A 15,485-nucleotide genomic window follows, 5' to 3' on the forward strand; every position below is an offset into this window, starting at 1 on the left:
ATTTATCTACTTGCACTTTGACTTGCTTTCGAACTGCTAGGTTGGCAGGAGCAGGGACCGAACAACGGGAGCTCACCCTGTCGCGGGGATTCAAACTGCCAACCTTCTGATCGGCAAGTCCTAGGCTCTGTGGTTTAACCCACAGTGCCACCCACGTCCGGGAAGAGTATAGTCAGATCCTGCTTGCAGGCTTCCCACAGACATTTGGTTGGCCACTATGGGAATAGTATGCTGGACTAGATGGGCCTGATCCAGCAAGCTCTTTTTTATGTTCTTATAAGTTCTCTACCCTGTGGCTCCTTCCTATATCAGCCCAACTCAGAAGCACCTACCTTTTTGGGCTTGTGGGCACAGGAGAAACTGCTATGCCTCCTAACCTCATTGCAATCTATTCTATTTGCTATGATACAACACTTATTTCAAGCCTAATGTTGGGGAGGGGGGCACCCTGTGGACACCAGGGATGGCCTCTGAGACCCCATGTGTGCTTGTGGGTGCCAAAATGGAGACTCCTTGCCTAATCTTTCTTGAAAACCAGAGTGCCACCAGTAACACAGGCAGTCGTGGCATGGACTCCTGACATGCGACCACAGGCATTCAGCATTGTAGTCAATTAAGCATAGAGCTATTGAAATTAATGGGCCTTATAATAGTCATGTTCATTAGCTTCAATGGATCTACTCTGAATAGGACTAACATTGAATACTAGCCTCAGTGTGGCCAAGTGGAATGGAAATGAAGACTTTGGTAGGTCTTCATGAGAAGATATGGACAGTTTCCAAGATAGGCAAGGGCTTTTTCTTTATGTCCACCCATCTCCACACCAGTTTCAAGAGGGCAGAAAGTATACTTGAGCAACTTTTTGCTTTGTCTGCTGAATTTGTGTTGTCAGCCAGCTTTCCAGGATGGGGGAGGGGAAACCTGGCAACCCTAAAAAGAGAGAGAACATTTTTCATCTCATACAACAATTCAAAATGTGATGCTTCCCCAGCACCTGACAGATACCCAAGAGGCACTGCTTGTTACATCTCCAGAGTCCCAGCCTCATTTATATTTGCTTGTTTGACAAGGTTACTTAAGATGTTTTGGCAACCTCCACTCCTCCCAAAGATGCTTATGAAAAGGATTTGGGGCCCCCCAAATATTTAGTGACAAGTAGCCTAAAAGGTGGCAGCAGTCATAAAAGAACAGCTGTATCACGGCTCCTTTTGGAGCCGAGGTTTCTTTGCGCAAGTCTTATCTGGGCAAATTTCTCAGAAGCAGGTGATTCCAAGCAGGAAATCATCTCTCTCGCTCTTGCTTTTTTCCTCCAGAAATCTGAGCAAAGGAATGGCAGGCGAATGGTCACAATCTGTTTCTACTCTCTCGCACATTTAAACATCACTTTTCACCTCATCAGGACAGAAGGTGCAGTGTTTATCCCTCCTTGACAGCGCTTGGAAGACAACTCTTGATGCCTTCTCCTTTAGCAACAGGTTTCACCGTGGCTAATGAGCTGCCCATGTTGCAGAGTTCTGCCATTCCTCCTCAGAGGAATCTTATCTGATTAGGAGAGAGGGGGACTCTCCTCCCTATAGTGTCATCTTTGCTCTTCATGGCTTTGTATTTGTGTTAAGGTTAAATGCCACTCAGCACTGGCATAGAGAGGGAGAGAACGCTCCACTCATATTGCTCCCTACTGTTATTCTTTCATCTCAGGGTTACCTTTTTCAGTTGGTTGAGTCACCAGTTGCACCAGTGGAGGGGGCAGGGGGCCACATCTCCAACCTGGAGAAAGTCCTGGGCACCCCACACGGCTGCAACCAAACATGCATGCATGTCCAGCAATCCCATTCACACCTGCCAGGAGTGAAAGAATGGTTTTCACTTATATCAGGTCTAACTTGTGCGTGATTTTCCTACACAGAGCAGAGGAGGAGGCTGCGATCTCAAGGAAGCTCCCTGGCAACCATTAGTCCTCTGTTGGAGCTAATGCAAGGCTTTCCCCTCAAGCCTCATTGCAGTGGGGGAGGCAATGAGGAATAAGGGTATTGCAGCTATGGAGGGAAGCTTTATCTCTTATTGGTTCTGCTCCAAACTCTTCCATGGTGTTTTTGCCTGGCTGGAATGTGCCATTGAACTCTGATAATGCTTGCCGGGATGCAGAGGAGTGTGTGTAGAAACGATCCCAAGGTACAAAGTGTGGGATGTAAAACGCAGGAGCAGTCAATGACAACATTCCTAGAGTGTACATCTTAGAACATGGGGAGGGATGTCTGTCTAGCAAGCAGGTAAACTTCCTGGGGACGGACTTCCTCCGCATGTGACCAGAGGTGGGTGTGGCCTCACCTGTGCAGGTAAATGATAAAAGCACAGGGCAGGCAGCCATATCTCTCTCTCTCATCTTCATCTTCTGAAGGAGCAACATGCCCTCTTGGCTCTCAGCCAAGAGAGGACAGTACTATCTTCCTATAAGATAGATTTTGAGTGTATTTTACCTTTTTTAAGCTGTCTGCCTTCTGGGATCACATTGTGAACAGAATGTGAGTAAACTCTTTTATACTTTTATAAAGACTGTGTCGTGTCTTGTATTTTAAGAGGGAACAAAAGGGGAAATTACCAGAGTAATTATTATAGAGGTTCTAGCGAACCTGTGCACACGTTACCGTTGCGAACTTAAAGGGGAATGTCTATAAACTCTGCTGATATTTTGGGAACTTGTTAGCACAAGTTGGATTAGGATATAATCTCACAATATATCCTCTCCTGCACCCCTGAACATTCCCACACAAAGGTAACATTTACATTCATTGCTCTGCCCACTTTTGCCACCGGCGTGTGGCCTTTGGATCTCTGCTCAGAGGGGAATGTGTCTTTTGGGCTGAAATGAGTCCCCCATGCCTGCAGTACATAAAGGCCCTTTTCCAGATGAAGTGCAGGAAGGGGCAACTGAGGACCAGGTTTCCTAAGTGGCGTCGCTCTGCATGTGGAATGTTTACTCCAGGGAGACTTGCTTGGTGCCGACTCATCTTTTCTGCTGCAATGGCTTATTATGTTGATTTTATTGTGCAATCTTAATCAGATGTAGGCCCCACTAAGTTCAATAGGACTTAGTCCCCCAGCTAAGTTGCTGTGGGTTTGCAGGCTTGATGTCTTCTCCATTATTAGCTCTCCATATGGGTATACCTGTATTTAGCAATGATTCTTTAACATAAACTTCGTTGGGCTGATCATGTTGTTTGGATGCCTGATTATCATCTTCCAAAACAACTACTCTATTCTGAACTTAAAAATGGAAAGTGTAATGCCAGTGGTCAACAAAAGAGGTTTAAAGACTCTCTCAAGGCAAATCTAGAAAAATGTAGTATAAACACCAACAACTGGGAAGCACTGGCCTGCGAGCGCTCCAGTTGGAGAACAGCCTTTACCAAAGGTGTCATGGGTTTTGAAGACACTCAAACTCAGGATGAAAGGGAGAAATGTGCTAAGAGGAAGGCACGTTTGGCAAACCCTCACCATGATCAACTCCTGCCTGGAAACCTATGTCCCCACTGTGGAAGGGTGTGTGGGTCCAGAATTGGCCTCCACAATCACTTATGGACTCACTGTCAAAACCATGTTTATGGAAGACAGGTAGGTAGCTGTGTTGGTCTGCCATAGTCGGGGGGGGGGGGATTCCTTCCAATAGCACTTTAGAGACCAACTAAGTTTGTTATTGGTATGAGCTTTCATGTGCATGCACACCACAATCTTACTCGGGAATGAGTGATCACCAAAGAAGAAGAAGACAACCTATATTTAACAGTGGGTGGACAGATATAGGGCCAGCTCTATTTTTAGGCAGGGTGAGGTGGCTGCCTCAGGAGGAAGATGCTGGGGGCAGTGGTGAGGTACTGGAGAAGAGAGCTGTCTGTACCATGCACCTTGCCCCTCACCACCTAAGCTAGACATCTTGTTGCCCTGGATGGCTAGAACATTTGCTTTGAATATTAGGATGTGTTTTGTTCCTATGAATACTCCTCTTCATTCTGTCCCTCCACATGTGTGAATATTCATTCTATAACACACATCTTTCCATGTTAATTGTGGGTAAGAACTGTTCTGTTGCAATGTTATGATTATTTCCCCCAAAGTTAGCTGACTTGAGCATCCAGTCACATACACCAATACGCCGACAGATGTATCGAAGATGTGCCACAGAGTGCTTTGTTGAATTTCCAAAAACATAGAGGCTGTGTGCACACTCCTGTTTACCTGGCATCCAGTGCTCTCTCATCACTGGTTTGGGAAGTGGTGTACGTACAAATTTAGCCACAATCCATATCTATCCTGTCCTTTCCTGGAAATACTGCATTCTGGCGCATTTCTCCCCAAACCCGCTTCAATCCAAATTGAGAAAAAGATGCATTTTACCCTGGCAATGTGTACACATCCCTGGTGTTAAAAGATCCAGGGAATGACATTCAAAAACAAATTCCTCGCATCTCATGCCATTCAGTGTAACGTTCAAAGAAGTTTCTGTCTTCTGTAGGCTTTGAAACAAAGCACCTATATGAGAGAGAGAGAGAGAGAGAGAGAGAGAGAGAGAGAGAGTCCTGAGCCAAACTTCACTCACTTAGACACATAAAAACCATGCATGAAATGTAGCCTCCACATGGGAAGCACATGTGTCTAGGCTCCATATGTTTTCTCAGTAAGGAGAAACCAGGGGAGTCCCTGAGGTTTTGCCTTGCAGCTGTTCAGCTATTCTATATGGTCACAGAAAGTGTTCCCCCAACCCTGGTCTCTCTCTCTCTCTCTCTCTCTCTCCCAAATCTTAAAACTTTAGTGGAACTCCTAGGATGGCATTTGTAATACAGTTCCTCATATTTCAATGCACGCTGCCTCAGGCCTCCCATTAACAAGTCAGACCTTGAGCGGAACACAAGCCTCCAATTTCTCGGCAATCAGGATTCAAAAAAATGTGAACTGACCCAAAGGGCAAATGGAGGAGGAGGAGGAGGAGGGCTGGGAGCAGATCTTCAGCTGTTTCTTGTTACTGGACATCATTTCTTTTAGGAATGAGCCTTTCCATCCTCTACTCCTCCTGCTCATGTTAGCTCTTGCATCTGGTTTATTGCATTAAAAAAGAAAAAATGAAATACCTTTGCATGAACATTTTTTGGTGTTTGTTCAAACAATTACATTTAAAGGGAAATGCATTTTGTGTGTGTTTTCTGGACATTTTATTGCAGTATCTGGCATTTCTGCTGTTTTTCTGGTACTCTCTTCAAAGGGAAAATGAAAGCCTAAAATGAAAAGTATGTGTTTATGCAAGAAATTTCCTCTGCTCTCTGCCTAGAAAACTCCACTGCAGATGGTCAAATGCCTATCAAAGAATTTCTAGTTGTATAGGACCAGTTAGCTAAGACCATGGTAGTCTCCAACCTAGATGGTTTTTGAACTTCATAACCTACCAGCAACTCCTTATGCATAACAGCTTTCAATCTTTTCTCCTTCCAGCTCTCTGTTGTATCCCTTCCTCTTGGAGATCTAGGTGAAGAACATGGAAGGTATAGAGCCTGAAGGTCATAATGCAAGCATTAAGTAGGGAGTTTTCCTAGAAAATGCATGTAAGCATGTTCTTTCTTTCTTTCTTTCTTTCTTTCTTTCTTTCTTTCTTTCTTCACCTCTCTCCTCCCCCCAATATGCAAGCTGGATTGTATTAAACTACCTTGTACTTAGAGTAGATCTATTGAAATGAAAGGCCATGACTAACCTAAGTCATGGGTCTACTCATTGGTCAACCCACTATATACAACTCTCTAGAACATACAGATTCCTGCATAGGTGGTCATGAGCATTATTTCCCAGACTTGTGCATATACACAATGCACACCACACCACAACACTGGCACACGCTAGCACACAAGCAAACAAGTACTCTCTCTCTCCGTCCCCCATACTCTGGCATAAGTCCACCTTCAACAGATAGTAGTAGTTGTGGAGGCGGAAAGGAACTTTGATTCCTTTCTGCCAGGCAGCCAAAAACAGCATGGGAAATGGAATATCCACCCCCCCTTCTCTACCTACCCACAGCCTAAGTTGCTTCCTTCCTTGAAGCTTATTGCCTTAGGAAAGCACTAATCAGTTGCTGAGACAACTAAATCCTACAGGACCAAAGGAGGCTTGACAAATTTATAGTGAGATGTACTTTGGTAGGATCATGCCAAGTTCATCAGCTGCTGGGACGAGCTCTGCAGTTCAGTGGGCTTCAGCTCAACAGCTCTGAAGCCCACCCAGCTTCTTCTACGTTGGCTGTAGCCACATTTGTACAGCTCCCACACCCCTCTCCGAAGGAATCTATTGATTAGACACATTCCCATTGTGCTTTCAAGGGCATACCTTAGACACAGACCATAGAGATGAGTTGTGGATCAGGTTTGGGGCAAGATGGGCCTAATTCGCAAGGCCTGGTAGAGACAGCAAGACAGATTTGTCTTCTATAACCTTGTCATACTCCGCTCTTCATACAGATAAACTTAACAGATCAATCTTAACTGATTCATTTAGGGTTTGTGCCAGAATCAGAATAAACAAAAATGACTATGTAGTCATGCCAGACATCTGTAGTTTATATCACTCAGAATTTTTGTAACCAATCTGCCTAGCCACCCACGTGCCCATTAATGTATCTTGCTTCTAAGATGTTGCAGGAATACAAATCTTTATATAGTTCTAATCTATGAATAGTCGACTGTGGATTTCCAATCCTTGCTGTAAGCAGCTTTCACAACATCAGACACATACTTGTTTTTATATTTTGCTTGGTAGGGCCATGTGATCAACTAATACAGAGTCTAAATGCATTTTTGCTGTGCCCTCTGGTCTATATTACTAGTACTTGGATGGATGAGCCTGGTGGGCCTGACCTAAGTCACCTGTTCCTATCTGGGTCCTAGGTACATCACCAGGGTAGACCTAAGGGTTGAGGCATGTGTTTGTGTTTGCAATTGTCCATAGAAGACATTGCTGGACCAGGAAAGGCTGGTAACATGCACTGCTTACTTCAAGGCTGGATTCCTGCCATGAACTCACTGTGGGGCCCAGAAAGTGCAGGAGCTGCAGCCCAGTTGCTGACAGGAGTGAGACCAGGGGCAAAACAAGGGTTTCTTTCACCCAGATCAAAGACCCAGTTTGGCACCTCCCCATGCGTATTTGCATCCACACACAGAGAGAGACTGGGAGCCTCAGTGGCACCTTTCTGGAGGCTTCACCCAGGGCAAAAAACCCAGTTAGCCCACCCATAGCTATGGAACTGCACTGCACTGTGGGGTGGGTAATTGAAGACACAAAAGGCTTATAATAGCTCAGTTTGTTTGATAATGGGAGCCATAAGCCAGGCAGAATATGATGGTGGCCTGGAGGGGGAGGTTGCTGAGGTAACAGAGGGAGTGATGTCCCCAAATGAAAAAAGGTGTCCCTTTTAAACTGAGGTTTTGAGCAAGGGTTTTTGGGGAGGAGAAAGGAGGTGCCAGAAGGCCATATGTGCTGGAGGCTGCACCAAGAGATCAGGAGGCATGGCCGGCAGCCGCTTTGGACCCAAGCTTGCAGAAGCTACGAGAGGAGCAATGAGAGACACGCTTGAGGTGTAAAATTCTGCACTGCCTCCATCAAAGCTCAGGTTGTATGTGTAAAATAAAATATATTGCTCAAAGACACTTGATTCCACTGTGCCTCCTTCCAAAGGAACACAAACCTTGGTTAAGTGCCGTGACCCCTGGAATCATGCTACCGCTGTAACAATATCTTTGCCTGTGACCTTCACTTCTCCATCTCCAGCCCCCTCAGTCATTTGAAAGTCTCTTGCTCTGTGGACTTCCGGTTGTGAGCGACGCCATCGCAAGCGGGGATTGCTTCCAGGTGGAGAATCCCGGGTTTTTCGGAGGATTTAGGGGGGTCTTTGGGCGCAGTGACCCCCTGAAGTAGTGTCTGGAGGGTGTTCAGACACTCAGGTTCCCGCGGAGAGCCATAACGCAGACCACCCGGCCGCCAGGTAACTCCAACGGAGCGAAGAGAGCGGCGGGGAGGAGAAGCGGGCTGAGGGGAAGCCATAGCTAACTCCGGGAAACGAAGCCCCGAGCTTGCCGGGGGAGCTCACAACTCTCGAAACCAAGGAATTCGGGCTCAAATTAATATAAAACAAATCAGAACTTTAAAGAAAAGCACCGGAGGACAAGTAAGCAATTGCGAGACCGGCGCTATCTCCAGTCAATTTATGCGCACTGGGGAAGCAAAGTTGCTAAAAGTGAAAGTGTGTTGCCACTAGCGGCTATTGTTTTTTTTCCCCTTCAAGCTGCTACAAACTATCTGAAAAATTAATCCTTCGACTGTGTAAGAATTCAAGCTAGAAGGGGGAAACAGAGGGACAAGATTTGTTACTTCAAGGTCCTCTTTGGAATTTTGAAAGAGGAAGCTGAAAGCAGGACTGCAATTCTTTTTCTTTAAAAAAGTCTGCGTAGCAGAGGATGTACTGTCGACTCCATTATACGGTTAGTTTTTTGGGTTTCCTCTTTTCCTGCCTTTGCCTTGTTTTGTAAAAATTTTTTTTCTGGTGCCCTACAGATAGTTTTTTTTTGGACTCAATTTACAATATTGGCTCTCTAACTAGCATAAGAGAGTTGAAGAAAGGGCTTGGCAGTTTGAAATACCCCTCATTTTTACTGTACCACGTCTCATTTTTCCCCTCCTCCATACTTTGCCCAGTCAGTTTTCAGGGGCTTTAGCCACTCAGTGGTCAGGAGGATAATTACAACTTGTTTTCTATCTCTTCTCTTCAATTGGCCTTGCACCTGTTATTTGTGCTCCACTGGATCCCTCTGCTTGGAGGTTGGACTAAACAAGATTTTACAACTAATCTACAAGATCTTATAAGGATTAGCCCAATTGGGGGCAGAAGGTTTTTTTTTCCTTGCTCTTCTTTTTTCTGTGACTGGAACTCTGAACTTTGAATTTCTTTTCTTTTTTTACTCTTTTTTTGTTACATATATTAGCTGGCACTCCCTGGCAATACAACTGATTATAATTGGGGAACTGCGATATCTAAAGGGAGTAGCCTAATTTGTGGCAAGAAGAATATTCTCCTTCTTTACTTTTTATTTTCCCCTTTCCCTTTTTTTCCTTCTCTTTTTTGGAGGCCTTCCGGATGTCATCAACCACCCTCCCTCGATTCTAAAGAGGGGAGGAATCTGAAACTTCTGGTAAAAAGGTTCATTATTGAACTTTTGGTAAAAGGTTTAATATTGATACTCCCAAGCCAAACTTATAGGGACTAGGGATACTGAATTGGATTTTGAATATTGTAACTGAGTAAGGTGGGAACCTATAAAAAGCTGAGTAACATTAGGGTTGTGTCAACCCCTACTAAAGGTTATTAAAGGTTATATTGGAAGGATGTCCCACATACCTAAGAAAGGCGGGGAGGGTGGAACACCAGGAGATAGGAGAGGGTCTAAACCAGATGCAGACTTCAAGACAGAAATTTTGAAAATGTTTGCTGAAATTAGACAGAGCGAAAAGAATATGGAGGATAAACTGGAGCATGTGAATACAAGAATAGAACAGGTGGATACGAGAATTGGGAAAATGGACCAAAAGATTGATGAAACTGTAAGAGAGCTAAGAGGTCAAATTAAAGATGTTTCCAAAAGAACACAATCTCTGGAAGAAGGAATGAAAAAAACAAGAGCAGAAATGAAGGAAGTGAAACGGGAAGAAGAGAAATTAAAAACAGGATTATTCGAAGTTAATAAAACACAAGAAGAAGTATGGGACGCAATCGCGATGAATGAATTGAGGCAACGGGAGGTGAACCTCAGGCTGAGAGCAGTCCCAGAAACACAAGGTGAAAACATCAGAGAAAAATTGACAATAGAAATAGCACAATGGTTGGCGATACAAAAAGAAGAAGTGGAAAGATCAGTTCAAAATGCGTATAGAATAAGAACAAGAACAACTAGAACAAAGAAAATGCCTGGAGACTGTCTGATTACCTTCAAAGATAAAGATATGAGAAACTTAATTCTGCAAAAAAATAGAGAAAGAAGACTAAATATTGATGGGAACTATATAATCATTTTTAAAGATATTCCAGTGAGATTGTTGAAACGAAGAGACCCATATAAGCCATTGGTCCAAATTCTCAAGAAGAACAAGATTGAATTTAAATGGGAATTCCCTCAAGGGATCTCATTTACCTATAAAAGCAAGAAACATAGACTGATTAGTCCGGAGGAAATAAGTAAATTTCAGAGGCGCTATAGGGAGTTGACGGTAGAAGAAGAAGAAGAAAGAGGAGCAGTAGGAGGAGTCGGTCTATTGGAGAGGAAGTACTCAGAAGGAAAGGGAAAGGAAAATGGAGAATCGGAAGATGAAGAGGAAGAGGAAGAAGAAGAGGAGGGAGAAGAACAGGAAGAAGCCAGACCATAATTAATTAGATAAATCTTTAATTGGGAAGGAAAGATGGCGCTAAAACTATGGAATTGGAATATTAATGGAATGAACGATAGGAGGAAACGTAATAAAATTGAACAATATTTAAAAAAGAAAAATCTTGATATCATATGCCTCCAAGAAACACATGTGGCAAAAAAGCATAGAAAAATTTTGATTAATAATAGACTGGGAAATGAATTTGTATCTTCCGATAAAGGGAAAAAGAGAGGGGTTGTACTATATGTAAAAAAGAAGATAGAGGCGCAACAAATTTTTAAAGACGAAGAAGGAAGAATAATTGCAATACAGATTAATTGGCAAGGCGAAAAAATAATAATTGTCGGGATCTATGCACCTAATGGAAATAAGATGGATTTTTATAAAAATTTGGAAGAAAAGTTGTTTGAATATATGGACCAAAAAATGATACTTATGGGGGATATGAATGGGGTGGTTTCACTGGAAATAGACAGGTTAAGAGAAAAAGATGTAAGTAGAGAAGGGAAACTGCCTAAGACTTTTTTTACTATGATAAAAAACCTCAACCTAATTGACATATGGAGATTGAGACATCCGCTGGAGAAGCAGTTTACGTTTTATTCCGAACCAAATCAATCTCTATCAAGAATCGATCAAATTTGGGTCTCTAATGAACTAACCCCAAGAATTCGACAGGTTGAGATACAACCAAAAATAATATCAGACCACAGTCCAATAAAAATGGAGGTTAAAGGATATGAAGAAAGATCATTTAGATGGCGTCTTAACGATTATCTCATGGATGATCAAAAGCTTATTCAAGAGGCAAAGAAAAAATTGACAGATTACTTTATGGATAATATGAATAAGGGTACAAAAATGAGTATAGTTTGGGACGCAAGCAAAGCGGTAATAAGAGGATTCTTTATTCAACAGAATGCGATTAAGAACAAGAATAGGGAGAGAGGGAGGAAGAAAATTTTAGAACAAATAATGGATAATGAAAGAAAATTAATTAAGAATCCAAACAGCTTAAAAATAAAAGAGAATATTAAAGTCCTGCAGACACAATTCGCAATGATTATTAACAAAGAGGTGGAATGGAATATCAAAAGGCTGCGACAGAAAAACTTTGAATTTGCTAATAAATCTGGCAGATGGCTTGCGTGGCAAATTAGGAAAAGGAAGGAACAAAGTACAATTAATAAAATTATCCTAGATGGAGAAGAAGTTGAAAACCCTAAAGCTATTAGGAAAGGATTCCTGGATTTTTATAAACATTTATATAACAACAGAGAAAAGAACAACATGAAGAAAATAGAAAGATTTCTAAAGGAAAAAAGTGTGCAAAGATCCCGACAGATAAAAAAGACCGACTGAATGCCCCAATTGTAAATGAGGAAATAATTGAAACAATAAAAGAATTGAAGAAAGGGAAGGCACCAGGACCAGATGGTTTAACATCCAGTTATTATAAAGAACTGAGGCACGCCCTAATAGTACCAATAAAGGAAGTTATGAATAACATACTGCAACAACAGGATATTCCCGGAACGTGGAAAGAGGCCTTTATTACACTCATTCCTAAGCAAGACTCTGATTTGACACAAGTAAAGAATTACAGGCCAATATCTCTGCTGAACACAGACTACAAGATTTTTGCTGGAATACTAGCAAAAAGATTAAAGAAGATATTGCAGGAAGTAATACATGTAGACCAGGCAGGCTTCCTTCCGAGCAGACAGATGAAAGACAATGTTAGAAACATAATAAATATTCTGGAATATCTGTCTGTAAGGAATGAGAAGAAAGCCCTATTAATGTTTGTGGACGCAGAGAAGGCTTTCGATAATATATCGTGGGAATTTATGTTAAAAAATTTAGAAATGATGGAAGTTGGGAATGAATTTTATAACGGAATAAGGGCAATTTATTCGGAACAGAGAGCTAAATTGATCGTGAATAATATACACACTGAAGAATTTAAGATATCAAAAGGTACCAGACAGGGGTGTCCCCTCTCGCCGCTATTATTTATAATAGTCCTGGAAGTCCTTCTAGGCTCAGTAAGGAACAATGATAAAATAAAGGGGGTGACAGTCGGCAAAAATGAATATAAGATTAAAGCCTTTGCCGACGACATAGTAATTACGATTGAAGAACCCATAAGCAGTTTAAATGAGGTATTGGAGGAAATAGACCAGTTTGGTAAAGTGGCCGGATTTACGTTAAATAAAAAGAAAACAAAAATAATGGTTAAGAATATTGACCAGAGTCTAGTGGATGAATTGCAACGAGAATCAGGGATTGATGTGACCAAAAAGGTAAAATACCTGGGAATATGGCTGACCCCAAAAAACATCGATTTATATCAGAACAACTATATTCAAGTGTGGAAGGGAATTAAGAAAGATTTAGAAACCTGGGGTAGAATGAAACTGTCCTTTTGGGGCAGAATATCAACAATTAAAATGTGTGTGCTCCCAAAGATGATATTTTTGTTCCAAATGATCCCTATAATCAGGGGAATAAGTGTGTTTAAAGAGTGGCAAAGAACGCTTTCGAGATATATCTGGCAGGGCAAGAAGCCTAGAATACAATTTAAGTTATTGACAGATGCTAAGGAAAGAGGCGGTTTTGCCCTGCCAGATCTAAAACTATATTACGAGGCGTCTTGTCTTTGCTGGCTAAAGGAGTGGATAAAGTTAAATAACAACAAATTACTAGACCTAGAGGGCCACGACAATAGGTTTGGATGGCACGCCTATTTGTGGTTGGAGAAGAGGAAAGTCCATAAAGGTTTCACTAACCATGTTATTAGGGGTTCTTTAATAGAGGTCTGGGACAGGTACAAAAATATTTTGGAATTTAAAGTCCCGCACTGGTTGTCACCACTAGAGATAATGTCAGTAAAAAAGACTAATATGAGACCAAATTGGATAACATATGGCGAATTGGTAGTGAAAGAGGGGGAGAAATGGAAACTGAAGCCATATGAACAAGTTAAGGACCAGGTCTATGACTGGATGCACTACTTCCAGGTGAATGCAATGTTTAACAAAGATCTTAAAGAAAAAGGTTATATAGAAAAAGTGTCTAAATTTCAATCAGATATAATTGATAATGATGTTAAGATAATTTCGAAAATGTATAAATTACTTTTGGAATGGCAAACAAAGGACGAGGAGATTAAGTCGGTTATGATTAAGTGGGCCAGAGACTTTGGTTACAGTATACAATTAGAGGATTGGGAAAAGGTTTGGAACGAAAACATGAAATTTACTGCATGCACAGCACTAAAGGAAAACATAATGAAGATGGTGTACAGATGGTATATTACACCGGTAAAATTAGCAAAGATGTACAAGACATGCAATAAGTGCTGGAAATGCAAAGAAAAAGAGGGATCTCTTCTTCATATGTGGTGGGATTGCAGGAGGGTGAGGGGATTCTGGGAATTGATTTATGGTGAATTGAAAAAGATGTTTAAATATTCGTTTGTGAAAAAGCCAGAATCCTTCCTGCTAGGTATAACAGGAAGAGAGATAAAAAGACAGGACTACAAACTGTTCCAATACGCTGTCACAGCGGCAAGAATACTGATGGCCCAGAGGTGGAGACAGGAGGAAATGCCGACCTTGAACGAATGGAGGATGAAACTCATAGAATACGCAGAATTGGACAAAATGACTGGAAGAATAAGATACCAGAAAGATCAAAAATTCATCGAGGACTGGGGAAAGTTTGCGGCATATCTGGAATCTATATGCGATCAACAAACAACGCTAGTGGGGTTTAAAGAGACTTTGTAATACTATAAGGTATATTGTATGACAGAATTAGAGAGGTGTAAGATAATGGTAAACCAGCAATACTATAAAGGAAATGCGGGAAAATAAGAAAAATGGATGATTGTGGGAGGTGCTGGTGGAGGTTCAAAAACTGTAAATTTGTAAACATGGTTGTAGCCAATATAAGCAAAAGGAAAACTGAATAAAAAATTTATAACGATAAAAAAAAGAAAGTCTCTTGCTCCATCTCTCCTCCCTCCCTTGCTTCCCCTGATGCCTGGAACAGAAACTTCTATCATTTGCCTTGTAGAGCAAATGGCAGTTTCAAGGGTGGACCAACTTGGATCGGGAGACTGGCATGGGGAAAGGGTTAATACGTGTGCACACATATACTCCCCACACATCTCCAAGGAAGTTTGGATTATATGATTATACTTACCATTTTTGAAGACTGTGGAAGACGCAACCCAAGATCTCCACTGCCCCATCCAGCTGCAATCTAGCAACCCTCTTCTCAACACTGTCTCAAGGCCTGCTCATCAATTCCTCCTTTTCCAAGGCTGAGAGACATGTGGCGGTGCGTCCATTGCAAAATGCACATTTCTTTCTGACATGGTGGAGATTAATGTGCTTCCTTTCACTCCAAAGGGCTGCTCTGCTTTGCTGAATTGAGGAAGTCTGTCATTTATAAAAACATGAGGTTAATGTCAGGGCAGTTTGTTAGACAGCAGGGGTGAGCCCAGACAGCACATAGGCAGGGGACATCAATTAAGAAATGGAGGGTGGGGGGGATTGTTCAATGGCATAGTCCTGCTCAATGAAATGAACAAAAAGAGCTTTCTTTCTGGTACTACCCAAGGGAAGCTGCGCTGGTTCAACAAGGGGTAAGGAAAGCCATGATTTGCGTCAGAGAGGCTGCAAGGCAAATTTCTCAGAAGAGCTCTAGGAATGAATGGGAGCCTTACTTGGAATTTGCTTTTTCTCCAGACAGTGCGAAAATCTATGCTGCCCTCAGAGGAGCTGGTTCGGTATCTATCAATTCCATTCTGCGCAATCAGCTTGTTGCACAATCAATGCACATTTGTTTTCCTTTTATATGCTCTTTTACTGCTTCTGATCCTTGCTTGATTGGCATTTATGTGGGGAATGGGATTTCTGAGGGGGAAACAGAGTTCTGATATAAACATTTTCCATTTTGTTTTGTTTTTGTTTTTTAAGATGACAATGGTGCTATTCCAGAAGAGTGTCTTATGCTAGGAGGGT

General features: G+C 42.0%; 1 long non-coding RNA gene across 1 annotated transcript; it reads right to left on the reverse strand.

Moving 5' to 3' along the window:
- Positions 1 to 3,793: 3,793 nt before the first annotated feature.
- On the reverse strand, positions 3,794 to 14,875 carry LOC308469252. Its single transcript, XR_013982055.1, has 3 exons — positions 14,662 to 14,875; positions 5,436 to 5,511; positions 3,794 to 4,527 (listed from the first exon to the last, which is right to left on the reverse strand). It is a non-coding gene; the product is annotated as an uncharacterized lncRNA (long non-coding RNA).
- Positions 14,876 to 15,485: the final 610 nt, after the last annotated feature.

Source organism: Podarcis pityusensis, assembly GCF_964106645.2.
Source record: "Podarcis pityusensis genome assembly, chromosome: 2".
NCBI lineage: Eukaryota > Metazoa > Chordata > Lepidosauria > Squamata > Lacertidae > Podarcis > Podarcis pityusensis.